Genomic DNA, 16,516 nt, shown 5'->3' with positions numbered 1-16,516 from the left:
TAGAATTCTACTAAACACATAAAGAAGAGCTAATATCTACACTTCTCAAACTATTCTGAAAAAAATGAAAAGGAGGGAACACTCAAATTTATTCTACAAGACCACCATTAGCCTGATACCAAAACCAGACAAAGACACTGCCAAAAAAGAAAATTACAGGCCAATATATTTGATGAATATAAGTGCAAAATTCTCAATAAAAATTTAGCAAATTGTATTCAACAATATATAAAAAGGCTCATACACCATGATCAGGTGGTATTTATTCCTGAGATGCAGGAATGGATTAAAATTCACAAATTAATCACACTAACAAAAGGAACGATAAAAATCCCATGATAAACTCAATAACACAGAAAATCATTTTGACAAAATTAAACATCTATTCATGATAAATACCCTCATCAAAGTTGGTATGGAGGAAACATATCTTAACATAATAAAGGCCATTGTGACACACCTACAGTAACATTATACTCAAAAGCTGATAGATTTTCCTGTAAAATCAGAAAAAGTCAAGGATGCCCACTCTCATCACTTCTATTTAACATAGTGTTGGAAGTCCTAACTAGAGCAATCAGACAAGAAAGAGAAAGAAAAGGCAAACAAACTGGAAGGGAAGAGGTAAAACTGCTACTATATTCTGATGAAATGATGTTATATCTAGAAATCCCTAAAGTCTCCACCCCAAAATGGCTAGAACTAATAAATGAATTCATTAAAGTTTCAAGATATAAGATTAATAAACAGAAATTTGTTGATTTTCTATGCATTAATACTGAACAACAGAAAGAGAAATTAAGGAAATGATCACATTTACAATCACATCCAAAAGAATAAAATACCTAGGGATAAACTTAACCAAGAAGATGAGAAACCTATACTCTAAAAGCTAAAAAACATTGATTAAAGAAATAAAAGATGGTACAAAGAAATGGAAATATATCCCATACTCTTGTGATTGGAAGATTTGATATGGCTAAAATGGCCAAAACACCCAAAGAAAGTTACAGACTTAATGCAATCCCTGTCAAAATACTGATGACTTTTATCACAGAAGTACAACAAAAAATCCTAAAATTTATATGGAAACAAAAAAGACTGCAAATTGCCAAAACAATCATGAGGATAAAGAACAAAGTTGGAGGTATCATGCTCCCAGACTTCAGATTATACTACATATCTACCTAACACAAGCAGCATGGTACTGGCACTAAAAGAGACACATAGATCAATGGAAAATAATAGAGAACCCAGAAATAAACCCACATACTTGTGGTCAGTTAATCTATGACAAAGGAGAGAAATATATACAAGGGAGAAAAGACAGTCTCTTCAATAAGTGATGCTAGGAAAACTAGATAGCTCCATGTAAAATAATGAGATTAGAACATTTCCTCACACCATATACAAAAATAAAATGGATTAAATATAGACCTAGAAGAGAACACAGGTGAAACACTTTTTAACCTAAATTGTAGCAGTATTTTGTCTCCTAAGTTTTTTTAAAAAGCAAAATAAACATGAGACCTAATTAAACCTAAAAGCTTTTGACAGTGAAGGAAACTATTGACAAAATCAAAAGAGAAATTACTGAATTGGAGAAAATATTTGCAAATGATGTGATCGCTAAAGGGTCAATATCCAAAATTTATGAAGACTTCATACAACTCGATATCCCAAAAACAAACAACCAATTTATAAATGGGCAGAAAATGAGTAGGCATTTTTCCAGCTAAGATATACAGATGGCCAACATCCATATGTAAAAATGATCAACATTGCTAATCATCAGAGAATTGCAAATCAAAACTACAGTATCTTACCTCACACCTGTGAGAAAGGTTATTGTAAGAAGTCTACAAACAACAAGTGTTAGAAAGGATGTGGAGAAAAGGGAAGCTTAGTATACTGTTGGTGGAGTTGTAAATTGATCCAGTTACTATGGAAAATACTATGGAGGTTCCTCAAAAAATTAAGAACAGAATTACCATATTATCCAGCAGTTCCACACTTGGACATGTATCCTGAGAAAGTGAAAATGCTCATTCAAAAAGATACATGTAACACTATAGCAGCATTATTCTTTTTTTTTTTTTTTTTTTTTTTTTTTTTGTGGTACGTGGGCCTCTCATTGTTGTGGCCTCTCCAGTTGTGGAGCACAGGCTTCAGACGTGCAGGCTCAGTGGGCATGGCTCATGGGCCTAGCCGCTCCGTGGCATGTGGGATCTTCCTGGACCAGGGCATGAACCCATGTCCCCTGTAATGGCAGGCGGACTCTCAACCACTGCACCACCAGGGAAGCCCAGCAGCATTATTCTTAATAGCCAAGATATGGAATCAACCTAAGTGCTCATCAACAGAAGAATGGATAAATATTTGGTATCTATGTAACATGGAGTATTACCAAGCCATAAAGACTAAGTTTCTGCCATTCCCAACAACATGAATAGACGTAAAAAGTATTAAGCTTAGTGAAGTAAGTCAGACAGAGAAAGACAAATACTGTATAATACCACTTATATGTGGAATCTCAAAATTAAAACAAATGAATGTATATAGCAAAACAGAAACAAACTCACAGATATAGAAAACAATGTAGTGGTTACCCGTGGGGAGAGGGAAGGCAAGTGGGGTGAGATAGGGATATTGGATTAAGAGAAGTGAGATAAGGGTATATGATTAAGAGACTCAACCTACTACGTTTAAAATAAATAAGCAACGAGGATATATTGTACAGGACAGGGAAATATAACCATTATTTTCAATAACTTTAAATGGAATATAATCTATATAAATGTTAAATCATTATGTTGAACACCTAGAATATGGTAAAACAACTACATTTCAATAGAAAGAAAAAGAATAAAAAAGATAATTGTAGCACAACAGACATCCCTAAATTCCTTAGGTCATGTAGTATTAAATAATAGAGTTGGCTTAGAAATTTATAATCAATAAAACTTTTCCCCAACATACACCTCTACATTTGTTTATTACATTTGACCAATTCTGAAGATTCTATGATGGGGAAATGATGTTGCAAAACCAAATGGCTTTTGATTTTTAAAATTATTTTACAAGGGGAAACTTGTGCTGTAATCCAGACTGTGTGTTGTGTTTTCTCACAGGATGAATCCTCTATATAATGCATTTAAAGATTCACAGGACAAATCAAATTCCTAGAAAGGATCCTCTTTCTAGTCTAAGTGCAATCTTGGGTAAATAGATGAGCTCTGGGGGTTCATAGTTTAAATCTCTGCTTATGAGTTATTGTTGTTGACTATATTGATTGTGTTCTGTATTGCTTACAGAGTAATAATCTCTTTTGCCTCTTGATGTGTATTTAAAAAACTGACTAAAATAATGATGCTTAAACAACTTGAAACTGTTTGATCATATCTATAGTTCTACATAAGATAATGGGCATGCAAAATGTACATACAGGGTAAAATTGACAGAAGTCCTTTTGGACTGTCTGGAATTGACTGTCAGTCCTTGCAAAGCATGTAACTGGTATAACTGGTGTAAAAAGAAAGAACCATGCTATAAAGACCCATCATCGAGGGACACGATGGATCCAGGGAAGGTAAACAACCGCCCTGGCATCAGAGGACCACATATTTGCTCACCTAACGCTTTCTATTGAAAGATTAATAAACAAAAGGTGAAATTGATGAAATAAAATTTATATGTTAAAGCAGAACAAGAAAATTTAAACATGAAATTCTCTTTTTATCTTTTGGGCCTCCTCCCTCCCTCCATAATGTGCAGTGTGCATCTGCATTGCACATTAAACAGATGCTTGCTCAAACGTAAAAATAAAATTTCTCCTTTTTTTCTGGGGCTAGAAAATTAACTTCTGAAAAGATTAGTTTACTTCCAGCTCTCTAGGGAGTCATAGTGACTTGCTTCTCACTTTGTTATGTGCTTATCTGGACTATGAATCTTTGGTAAACTTTATGTAAAATATAAGTATGTCATTTTGATGTACAATCTGTTGTCTCCAAAATGTATACAAATGTCCCTTTGACTTCTAACAGGTGGAACAATTCTCAGAGCTTCTGAGTGTCTATATCCTGGGTTATAATCCTCAATTCAGCTCAAATAAAATTCCCCTTCTTCTTTTTTCTCTCAAATGAAGTATAGTTGATTTATAATATTGTATTAGTTTCAGGGGTAAAGTATAGTGATTCAGTATTTTTGCAGATTATACTTCATTGTAAATTATTACAAGATAATGGCTATAATTCCCTGTGCTATACATTATTTCCCTGTTGGTTATCTATTGTATACATAGTATTTTGTGTGTTTTAATCCCACAACCCTAATTTATCCTTCCCCCTCTTCCCTCTCCCCTTTGGTGATCACAAATATTTTTCTGTATCTGTGAGTCTGTTTCTGTTCACAAATACGTTATTTTGTATTTTTTTTTTTTAGATTTCACATATAAGTGATATCAAGCAGTATTTGTATTTAACTGACTAATTTGACTCAGCCTAATATTCTCTGTGTCCATCCACATTGCTGTAAATAGCAGAATCTCATCCTTTTATGGCTGAGTAATATTCCACTGTCTATATATATACCAAGTGTCTTAATCCAATCATCTGTTGATGGGGGCTTGCATTGCTTCCATGTCTTGGCTGTTGTAAATAGTGCTGTTGTGAATATTGGGGTAATATTTTCATTTTTTCAGATGTACACCCAGGGGTGGAATTTCTGGATTATATGATAGTTCTATTTTTAGTTTTTTGAGGAAGCTCATAGTGTTTTCCACAGTAGCTTCACCAATTTACATTCCCTCCAAGAGTGCACAAGTGATCCCTTTTCTCCACCTCCTCTCCAACATTTCTTATTTGTAGAACTTTTGATGATAGCCATTTGGACAGATGTGAGGTGATATCTCTTTGTTGTTTTGATTTCCAATTCTCTAATAATTATTAATGTTTAGCATCTTTTCATGTGCCTGTTAGCCATCTGTATGTCTTTGGGAAAATGTCTATTCAGGTCTTCTGCCCATTTTTTGATTGGGCTGCTTTTTAAATATTGAGTTGTATGAGCTGTTTGTATATTTTGGATATTAACTGCTTGTCAGTCACATCATTTGCAAATATTTTTTCCCATACCACAGGTAGTCTTATCCTTTTTTGATGTTTTCCTTTGCATGCAAAACATTTTAATTGTAATTAGGTTCAATTTGTTTATTTTGCTTTTATTTCTTTTGCCTTAGAAGACTGATCTAAATAAATATTGCTGTGATTTATGTCAAAGAGTGTTCTGACTATTCTCTCCTAGGAGTTATAGTTTCCAGTCTTATAGTTAGGTCTTTAAACCATCTTGAGTTTATTTGTATATTATGGGAGAGAATGTTCTAATCTCATTCTTCTACATGTGGCTGTCCAATTTCCCATCATGACCTTTTGAAGAGACTGTCTTTTCTCCATTGTATATTCTTGTCTCCTTTGTCAGAGATTAATTACCATAGGTGTGTAGGGTTTTATTTCTGGGATTTCTATTCTGTTCCACTGATCTATGTGTCTGTATTCATGGAGTACCATGTTGTTTTGATTACTGTGGCTTTTTAATATAGTCTGAAGTCTGGGAGGGTTATACCTCCAGTTTTGTTTGTTTGCTTGTCAAGATTGCTTTGGGAATGCTGGGTATTTTGTAGTTCTATATAAATTTTAAGATTATTTTTCTAGTTCTGTCACAATTTTATGGGTATTTTGATAAGGATTGCATAAAACTTTATATTGCTTTGGATAGTATATCCATTTTAACAATAATGCAGGATATATTTTCATTTTTTTGAATCTTCTTCAATTTCCTTTATCAATGTTTTATAGTTTTCAGCAAATATGTCTTTCACCTCCTGGTTAAGTTTATTCCTTGTTTGTTTTTAACATGATATTTTTAATGATTTTTTTTACTCTTTCCTTCTGATATTTCATTGTTAGTATAAAGAAATGTAACAGATTTCTGTATATTAATTTTATATCCTGCTACCTGCTGCATATCTTTATTTTTTATAACAGATTTTTTGTGGAGACTTTTCCATATAGAGTATCTGTCATCTGTGAATAGTGACAAATGTATCTTTTTCTTTCCATTTTGGGTGCATTTGATTTCTTTTCCTTGTCTGAATCCCAGGACTTCCAATTCTATGTTGAATAGAAGAGCTGAGAATAGGCATCCTTGTCTTCTTCCTAAATTTAGTGGGAAAGTTATCAGCACTTCACTGTTGAGTGCTATGTTGGGTTTGTTGTAAATAACTTTTATTAGGTTGAGATATATTTATTCTATACCCATTTTGGCAAGAGTTTTTATCATGAATGGACGATGAATTTTGTCAAATGCTTTTTTGGCATATATTGAGATGATCATGTGGTTTTTGTCTTTCTTTTTGTTAACGTGGTGTATCACTTTGATTGATTTGCATAACTATCACTGTGACCGTGGAATTGAATACAACTTGATCATTGTGTATTATCCTAGTTATGTATTGTTTCATTTGGTTTGTTAATATTTTGTTGAGGATTTTTACCTCTATAGTCATCAAACATATTGGCCTGTAATTTTCTCTTTTTTTGTAGTTTCTTTGTCTAGCTTTAGTATCAGGGCAATGGGGGCCTCATAGAATGAAGGTGGCACTATCCCCTTCTCTTCAATTATTTTGAGAAGGATATGTATAATTTCTTCTTTGTAAGTTTGATAGAAATCTCTTGGGAAGCTGCCTCTTCCTGGACTTTCGTTTGGTGGGATTATTCAATTACAAATTCAATTTCACTTCTAGTGATCAGTGTTTTCAATTTGCCTGTGTCTTCTTGATTCAGCCTCAGCTGGCTGCATGTTTCTAGAAATTTGTCTATTTCTTTTAGGTTTTCTAATTTGTTACCATATAGCTCTTCATAATATTTTCTAATGATTTTTAATTCTCTGTGATATTCGTTGTTATTTCTCCTCTTTTATTTGTTATTTTGTTTATTTGGATTTTTTTAACATCATTATTGGAGTATAATTGCTTTACATTGTTGTGTTAGTTTCTGCTGTATAACAAAGTGAATCAGCTATATGTATATATATATCCCCATATTCCCTCCCTCTTGTGTCTCTCTCTCACCCTCCATATCCCACCCTTCTAGGCGGTCACAAACCACTGAGCTGGTCTCCCTGTGCTATGTGGCTGCTTCCCACTAGCTATCTATTTTATATTTGGTAGTGTATATATATCAATTCCACTCTCTCACTTCATCCCAGCTTACACTTTCCCCACCCTGTGTCTTCAAGTCCATTTTCTACATCTGTGTCTTTATTCTTGTCCTGCCCCTAGCTTCATCAGAACCCTTTTTTTTTTAAGATTCCATATATATGTGTTAGCATATGGTATTTGTTTTTCTCTTTCTGACTTACTTCACTCTGTATGACAGACTCTATGTCCATCCACCTCACTACAAATAACTCAATTTTGTTTCTTTTTATGGTTGAGTAATATTCCATTGTATATATGTGTCACATCTTCTTTATCCATTCCTCTGCTGATGGACATTTAGGTTGCTTCCATGTCCTGGCTATTGTAAACAGTGCTGCAATGAACATTGTGGTGCATGTATCCTCCCAGACCATGTTTTTGTCTGGATATATACCAAGAGCGGGATTGCAGGATCATTGGGTGGCTCTACTTTTAGTTTTTTAAGCAACCTCCGTATTGTTCTCCATAGAGGCTGTACCAATTTGCATTCCCAACAAGAGTGTAGGAAGTTTTCCTTCTTTCCACATCCTCTCCAGCATTTATTGCCTCAGTTTCCCTTTTGACAAAATGGGTTGTTGACAAATTACAAAAATAAAAAAAAAGAGACATTGAAGTGAATAGACCCTTCCCCACTTAAAGTCTAAATATATTGTTCTTCTCATTAAGAAACTTTATCTCTTTTTTCCTGCCCAGGGCTTACTGTACTTCACTCAGTAAAGATTAGGATGGTGAAGAAAATTAGGATTAAATATATGTGGTTATGGGACTTTTTGAGAAGAAATGAGGACTAACTCTTCCACACATTATATCTGTGCTTACCTCAGTCAGTCACTACCAGGGCCCAGGGCACCTCTCTCATCTATCGTTATTCTGATGCTCATTCCTGTGTTACATTTTACCTTCCCCAATCTCTCTGCTCTGTACTCCCAAATATCCTCCTACATCCCCTCTATGATCTGCAAGATTTCCAATCTTTTGATCACACCATTGTTTACTATCTATCCATACTTTCCTGGATTCATTTTTCTCCTTTCTCTGGTTAAATTCCACATTCCATTAGAGTTATCCCTTGCAGATCATCATAGTTCTCTGTATCATTTTCCTCTAATTTATTTTCTGAGGAAAACTCAAAGCTTGGATAAACATTACTATGTATCTTCTTTACTTCTGCTCCTATGCAAGTGCAACATTGCTGGGGGAAAAATACATAATTATTGCTTCACTCTAAATTAAGCATTTCTTAAGTAGAGAATTAAGAGACACAAACTACTATGTATAAATAGCCAGGACATGGAAGCAACCTAAGCGTCCATTGACACATGAATGGATAAAGAAAATGTGGCACATATATACAATGGAATATTACTCAGCCATAAAAAGAAACAAAATTGAGTTATTTATAGTGAGGTGGATGGACATAGAGTCTTTCATACAGAGGGAAGTAAGAAAGAGAAAAACAAATACTGTATGCTAACACATATATATGGAATTTTAAAAAAAGTTATGAAGAACCTAAGGTCAGGACAGGAATAAAGACACAGATGTAGAGAATGGACTTGAGGACATGGGGAAGGGAAAGTGTAAGCTGGGATGAAGTAAGAGAATGACATGGACTAATATATACTACCAAATGTAAAGTAGATAGCTAGTGGGAAGCAGCCACATAGCACAGGGAGATCAGCTCAGTGCTTTGTGACCACCTGGGGTGGTGGGATAGAGAGGGTGGGAGAGAGATGCAAGAGGAAGGATATATGCGGATATATGTATATGTAATATATAGCTGATTCACTTTGTTATAAAGCAGAAACTAACACACCATTGTAAAGCAATTATACTCCAATAAAGATGTTTAAAAAAAACTACCATGTATAAAATAATAATCTACAGTGATATATTATACAGCACAGGGAATATAGCCAATATTTTATAATAAGTTTAAATGAAGTATAATCTATAAAAATATTGAATCAACATGTTGTAGACCTGAAACTAAAATGATATCATAAGTCAGCTGTGCTTCAATTAAACAAAAATAACCATTCCAATTCTCAATTTGACATTTAATATAGCTCCTAAATTCAACTATGTTTCTCTAATACGTTTAATTTTCTATTCCTCAAGTGCTATCTATCTGTTCAAATCTCTAAAACCTATTTCTAAAACTCTCACATTCAGCTGAAGACGTTTTCTCAAACTTTATGGAGAAAATAGAAATCATAAGAAACAAACTGTTGTGTTTTCCCATCAGGAACTTTAAAAACTTTCCTAAATTTACTTCCATCTTCTCTTTGCTCTCTTCTCCTACTGAAAGCAAATTATTTCTTTTTTTCTCTACCAGGTCATGTATTTACAACTTCCTTATTGCTAAATTCAATTGACACATTTCTGTCTTTATCTTGCTCCATTTCTCCCTGAATGCATCATATTTAACTATGTTTTTCTTCTAGACACACCCTCTTCACTTGGCTTCTATTACACTGCTGCCATCTGTCCTCCTTCTGCTTCACTGACCATTACTTCTCAGCTCCTTTGTTAGCTCTTCTTTCTCTCCCTGACCATGTGTAGGAGTAGTTCGGAGTACCATCCTGGTCCTTCTTCCTTAGTTTTATTTTTCATCAGGTGATCTTTTTTCTTTCCTTGAATTCCTTAACACTATGTTGATAAATTAAAAATTATCAGCAGAAATTCTAGGTTTCCACATTCAATTTCCTGCTTTTCACTTTAACTTGGGTGTCTTAGAGATACCTTAATTTAACAGAAACTTTAATCTCTAAATATTAACAAGGAAAATTAAACTTGCCTCCCATCTCCTCAAACCTATAGCTCTGTAACCTCCCTTCCCAGTAAATGGCAATATTATCTTCCCTGTTTCTCAAACCAAAACCTAGCTGTCATATTTGAACGTAGTTCAGTAAATCTACGCCATTCTCTTGCTGAAAAATTATTGTCGACTTCCATTACACTTACATTAAACCCAAACTCTTTAAAATGGCCTACATGGAGCATGATTTAGCTCTCCATTTGAATTTTATGCACTCTTCTCAAGTCTGTTTGTGGCCCAGTCATGCTGATCTAGTTTCGCCTCCTGGATCCTGCTAAACGATTTCCTACCTCAGGATGCTGGCATGCTCTGTTTGTTTAGAATCCCTTCTGTCACTTATTGTATAATTAGTTTTTTCTCCTTACTTTGGATCTCAACTTAAACAAGTATCACCAAAAGGATATTTGTAACCACCATATCTGAAATAAAGTGTATTCCTGGTCCCCAATTTATTATTGTCCATCTCAGCACTTCCCTTTTTCTTCATGGGAGTTACAACTACTGTTTTATAATTATTTATTGGCCCTTAACCTGTTTTGTGTATTGTTCCCTCTTTAGTAGCTATGCTCCCTGGACTGGGAAGAGATTTTTCTTCTTACAGTTTTCTTTTGAGTGCCTGGCTCTATGAATACTCATTAATGAATGAATTGAATAATGAATGAGGAAGGAGGCCTATATAAAGTTTATGTAAAGGTCAAATTAAATTATGTAGGTCAAATCACCTTTGAACATATTAAACTGTTAAAGCATTTTTATTCCATTTTTTTTCTATAATGAGTGATAGGTCTCACTATCACTAGGACTGTTTCCATCCTCCTATTTTCCAAGCCACCTTTCTACTCTCATTCAGAAATCTTCACAAATTCCATCTCATGCAGGAGGTCTGCACAGACCAGGTAGGTTGGGAGAAAATTCTTACTACCCTCATATATGTCTTTTCTGTATGTCCAATTTCATCTGTAAGGTAAGAAAAGTGAAAATTATGTGGAAAACATTCCAAGAACCTTAATTAACTCTAAAGGATGAGTGTTAAGCTTTTGTGTATATGTTTCGGTATATATGTGTATATGTGTCATTTGTGTATATATGTGAGTGCAAGTGCTGCACATTGGTTTTAAGCACAGGGTTGAGTTGGTGTTGAGCTTTTAAGGCTCCATCCACCCTATTGTCTTGGTTCCTCTGACATTTTGAGGGATGCAGGCTTAGCCACAAAGCAGGCTTAACTGTTAAACAAGGAAGGCTTTTCCTCCTTGTTTAGAAGGTTAATTGAAACCAAGGTGTACTGCTTGTGTAACACTTCTGTTCACACATTAGTTGAAATCCTTTCATCATTTTTCATTTCTCTTATACAATAAAGTTTGTACCCTTGGCATATTACACATGGGGTATCTTTTGAACTATAATCTGACTTTCTATTATGTATACCTTTTCAAAAAAACTCCATCCATCTCCCAATCCTTTGCATACTATGAAAAACTTATGATTTACTGGCTGTAAATCACCATGTTTGTTTTGTAAACAAAACCATGTTCTCTCATGCCTCCACCAATTTTTAAATTTCATGACTTCTTCCTGATAGCTCTTAAATTTTTACTTTATTTTTTACTCTAGAAAACATCTATCCATCCTCAAGAATCAGTTCAAATTTTACTTCCTTTATGAATTTTATTTAATCTCTCTAGAAAGAGTCATTCCCTCTTCTGTTGTGTCATATCTTCAGGGTATTATTTTGGAATATCCATATTCATATTCATAACTCCAAGGATGCTACTCACATTCTATTCTAATTGAATTATACTCCTTGGAATACACAGTGCATAATCTTGTTGGCCAGATGTGATGACTCATATTTTTATATTCTTCTATACATATTACATGTATCCTATGTATCTCATTACATGCATTATATCAGAGCCTTTAATCCTAAACAATATTTTTATGTCTTTGGTACATACTTGATTACCTGTATTATTTTCCTTACATCTTCTGTATTTACCACTTTTTTCTTATTATTACAAGAAGAAGAAATTTTACCTTTCCTCATGTTGAGATATGGTGGAATTTCTTGAGCAACATACCTGACCTCTCTACCCATTTCTTCTTCTGTCTCTCTTATAACTGGTTATAAATTTGGGAATAGAAGACAACTATAACTTATAGGTCCTCTCAAACCTCAAGACTAACCCACAGATTAGTTTGTCCCTGAAATATAAACACTGCTTTAATGGTAAAGCCTCATGGATAAGATTCAAAGAAGTCAGAGTTAAAATGTGGTAGTTTGCTAATAAATGTTTCATTTTTTCCACTTGTAAGTCTTTTTTTGTTCATCTTAGTCTGCAGTGGTCCGATTCTGTTGAATTTTCTCATTGAAATGTCATCTATAATTTAAAGCAGTGAGCCACGATTTAAAATAGAGTAAAGCCAGTCTAGGTCTTGTGATCAGGGTTTGGAGAGCATTGATACTATATTGAAAATCATGTCATATTTAATGGAAAATAGAATCCTCCTATAAATCCAGTAATCAATAGCTTGTTGTCTCTGCTTATTTGAAAATCCTATTCAATAATATTTGTTCTTATGCTAGGTTTTGAATATTAAAAAGCTAAAGAGGACAAATGCTTCCCTCACATAATTTGTCTGAGTTTAATAATTTGACAGCTAGCTAGAGAGTAATGTTAATTAAGCCAAAATCACAGGTTTCATGTGAGTATACACCAGTAAATTTGCTCTAAATTTTCACAGCCTCAATTACACTTTTAACCCAGGTGAGTTCACTTATGACTGTGAACCAATTATCTTAATAAACACTTAGAGGGGGTAAGAGTATATGAATGCAAAATCCAGCACCACTAATATAAAAACAACACATGGTTTAACTTAAGGGAATTTACTCCATTTATAAACAAATTAGGTGACCTTTACCAATTTTGTGGCATTAAGTGTAATTTTTATGTTGATAATGTACTCTTCTCTTGACTCAAACTCCAACTTATATGTCTGTTGATATGCTTGTCTGATATCTCTTTAGCTTTCAAATTTATAATCACCAACAAATCAAAACACATGAAACCATCAAAACAAAACAAACACGCAAAGCTGCTGCTTTCACTTTTGCTCAACCTATTTTTACTTCAAGTTTTCTCCATCTCAGTTAATGTCACCACCACCTATTGAGTTGCTCAAGCTCTAAACCTAGAAGTTATTCTCAATTCCTCTTTTACTCCCATCCCTCAAATCCATCTGTCAGCTAGTTCTATTGTCCTACCCCCATAATTATTCTTAACCCACCTCTGCATCTCCATTGCTATCACCCTAGCCTAAGTCACTTAGATTATTGCTGTAGACTTCCAACTAGCCATCTGCTTTCACGTTTATCTCCATTCAACTTATTCACTACAGAGCAGTCAGTTACTTTTGAAAATGGAAATATGATTACAAAACTCTCCAGTGACTTCCCTTTGCAGTTAGGATAAAATTTAAGCTCCTATGCATTGTCTACAAAGCCTTAACTAAGTAGATCTTTGCCTACTTTTGAGATCTCACTTCAGCTTATCACTCTCTGTCCCTTGCTCAATGCATTCTAGACACACTAACTCTTTCTGGCTCTCAGACTCACAAACTCTTCCCTGTTGCAGGCTTGCCTCTGCTGTTTCTTTTGCTTTAGCTATTATGTCTCCAGATTTAATTTTCCCTTTCTTGTTTTCTCATCATTCAGATCTAAGTTCAATGTTACCTTCTAAGAGAGGTGTTTCATTGGTCAGATCTACATTAGCTCTCCTACTTCTCAGTCACTCTAACTTATGGTCTTTATTAAGACTTGTATTTTTTTTAATTGAAGTCTAGTTTATTTACAATGTGGAGTTAGTTTCAGGTGTACAGCAAAGTGATTCAAATATATATATACACACACACACACACACACACACACACACACTCACACACACACACATATGGTTGGCCAAAAAATTCATTTGGGGTTTTTCCATAACATCTTACAACATATATATGGTATATCTATCTAGTCTATCTATCTATCTATCTATCTATCTATCTATCTATCTAACCTATCTATTATTTTTCAGATTCTTTCCCATTATTGGTTATTACAGGTTATTGAATATAGTTTTGTGTGCTGTATAGTAGGTCGTTGTTTATCTTTTTATATATAGCAGGGTGTATCTCTTAATTCCAAACTCCTAATTTGCCCCTCCCCCTAGGACTTATTCCTGTCTGAAATCATCTTGTTTATTTATTTGTTTATGTGTTTATTTTCTGACTCCTTCAAAGAGAAAGTAAGCTCTATGGGAGCTGAGACTCAATCTGTCTTAGTCATGCTTCTGCTATATATACAGAATTCAGAGTAATATCTTAAATCTAATGGGCCTGTGATAAATACCTGTTGAATCAATGAAGGTTAGATTGCTTCAAGAAGATTATGGATCATCAATAACAAATATTTTTCCCCATTTTAAAGTTTAATATATTACTTAATTAATACTTCTCTTTACACCTTCAACTGTTTAATTTAAAATGTTGAGGTTCCAGGTCGAGTCTTCTGAATAGGAATGATGAAAATTTAATACTTTTGGTGAAGGTAGATGGTCCAAAGTGAGCAAAATGTATCTCATGATGAATTCCATGAGAAATACCAGCTGAATCAAACGTGATTGAAAGTCAGTAATAGTAAATATTATCATAAAATTTTAAGAGATACGCAGAAGATATGAGATCAGAAAATAATCTGAAAATCTTAATAAGAGACACTGTAGGGTTGAGTTAATTGAGATAGAAATAAGAAAATGATTAGTCATTTGAAAATTATGTGCATTTGTCAGTTTTGAATGTTTGAGAAAAACGTTGGTGCTTATTCTTCTGTGTAGAGGGATAAAACAGCAGATGAAGTTGTCACTTCCTTTGGGAAACTACTGCCTTTGGTGGAGTTTCCTTTCTCTAATTTCTTTCTCTAATTTTCTAAAACATATATTTTTGTATTGTCATTATCTGTTTGGTGCTTACTACCACAAAGACACCCTAAAGGCAGAAACTATAACTTATACTTTCCCTTTGCATCCATTTATCAGCTAGTTCAGTGTGAGGCCCATGGTAGGTGCTCAAGCCATGTTTCTCATGAGGAAGCATAACACTTTCTGTGGTAGTGCAAGCATAAGTCTGGTATCAGAACATCTGTATTCTACTACCTGTTCTGCTCCAATCTGCACTGTAAACCCTCTAAGCTTCATTTTTGTACCAATTTTTATATACAAGTTTGGACTTATAGGTACAGAATCCCTCTTTTCTCCAGCAAATTAGTAGGCAGAGGTTTGCATCTAAAACAGAAATTTGCTGAGTTTGGCTGCAGAAGCTCCTAAAGTGCTCAGGAGTGCTCTGAAATTGAAGGTCTTTAAATTTCTTCAAAGTCTGACTGTAAGAATTCTATTTGTAGCAGGAGTTCAAGTGAACTTTTCCTATTATTTGAAAATTGCAGGCAAAGCATCGTACAGTAAAGGATTAACTTTACCCAAAGAAAGTTTTGGCCTTTCTGCCCAGCTCCTTGGAGGTAACTTTTAAGCCCTGAGATATCCTGTCTGATAAGAGTGCCTTTATTTACCTGGGGACCAGAGGACATGCCAGATAGTCTATGCTAACAATATGAGCTATGATGGAAGCCTTGGACCACAGAGTATCAACTTGACCTCTGGAAATGTTGGAGACTAAGGTCAACTATGTGTATATAAGCAATTCCTAACAAAATGCTTGAACTCCAAGGCTTGAGTGTGTTTCCCTGGGTGGCAATACTCTGTGCATGTTAGCACACATCATTGCTAGAAGGTGTAAGCACTGTTTGCACAACTCCATAAGAGAGGACAGCTAGAAGCTTGTGCCTAGAACTCTCCTAGAACTTACTATCTGTGCCTTTTCTCATTGCTGATTTTAATCTATATGCTTTTGCTGTAATAAACCATAAAGATATGTATAACAGCTTGATTGAGCTCTGTGAATCCTTCTAGTGAATTATTGAATCTGAGGTTTGGAGACCTCTTCTACCACAGGCACAAAGCCCCTAACAAAATGCATTAGTACTTCCCTGCCAAGCTGCCAGACACTTCCTTTATAAGACTTACTGAGAGATGAGATCTAAGTCCAGAACCATTGACTACCACCTTGCCACCTCTGTCTAGTCCACATGAGGAGAAATCTGAGAAGCAGGTGTTATGGGGGTGTGTGATATTGGGGAGACATTGGCCTTATGTAGAGCACAGTGTGGCAGTGAGAGACCTCTCCATCACCTGAAACAACTAAAGGTGGTTCAAAGAGAATCAGTCATAAAGTTTGAGGGTGGTGCCAGATGCAGAGATTGGTAACTACCCCCAACCAAATGTTTTTGTATGTGTGGTTTACCACTCACTCAGTGCTGTCTTGTCCTTAGTAGAGTAGGTGGGAAA

This window comes from Stenella coeruleoalba, assembly GCF_951394435.1.
Source record: "Stenella coeruleoalba genome assembly, chromosome: 13".
Taxonomy (NCBI): domain Eukaryota; kingdom Metazoa; phylum Chordata; class Mammalia; order Artiodactyla; family Delphinidae; genus Stenella; species Stenella coeruleoalba.
Note: the sequence above shows the minus strand (reverse complement) of the source record.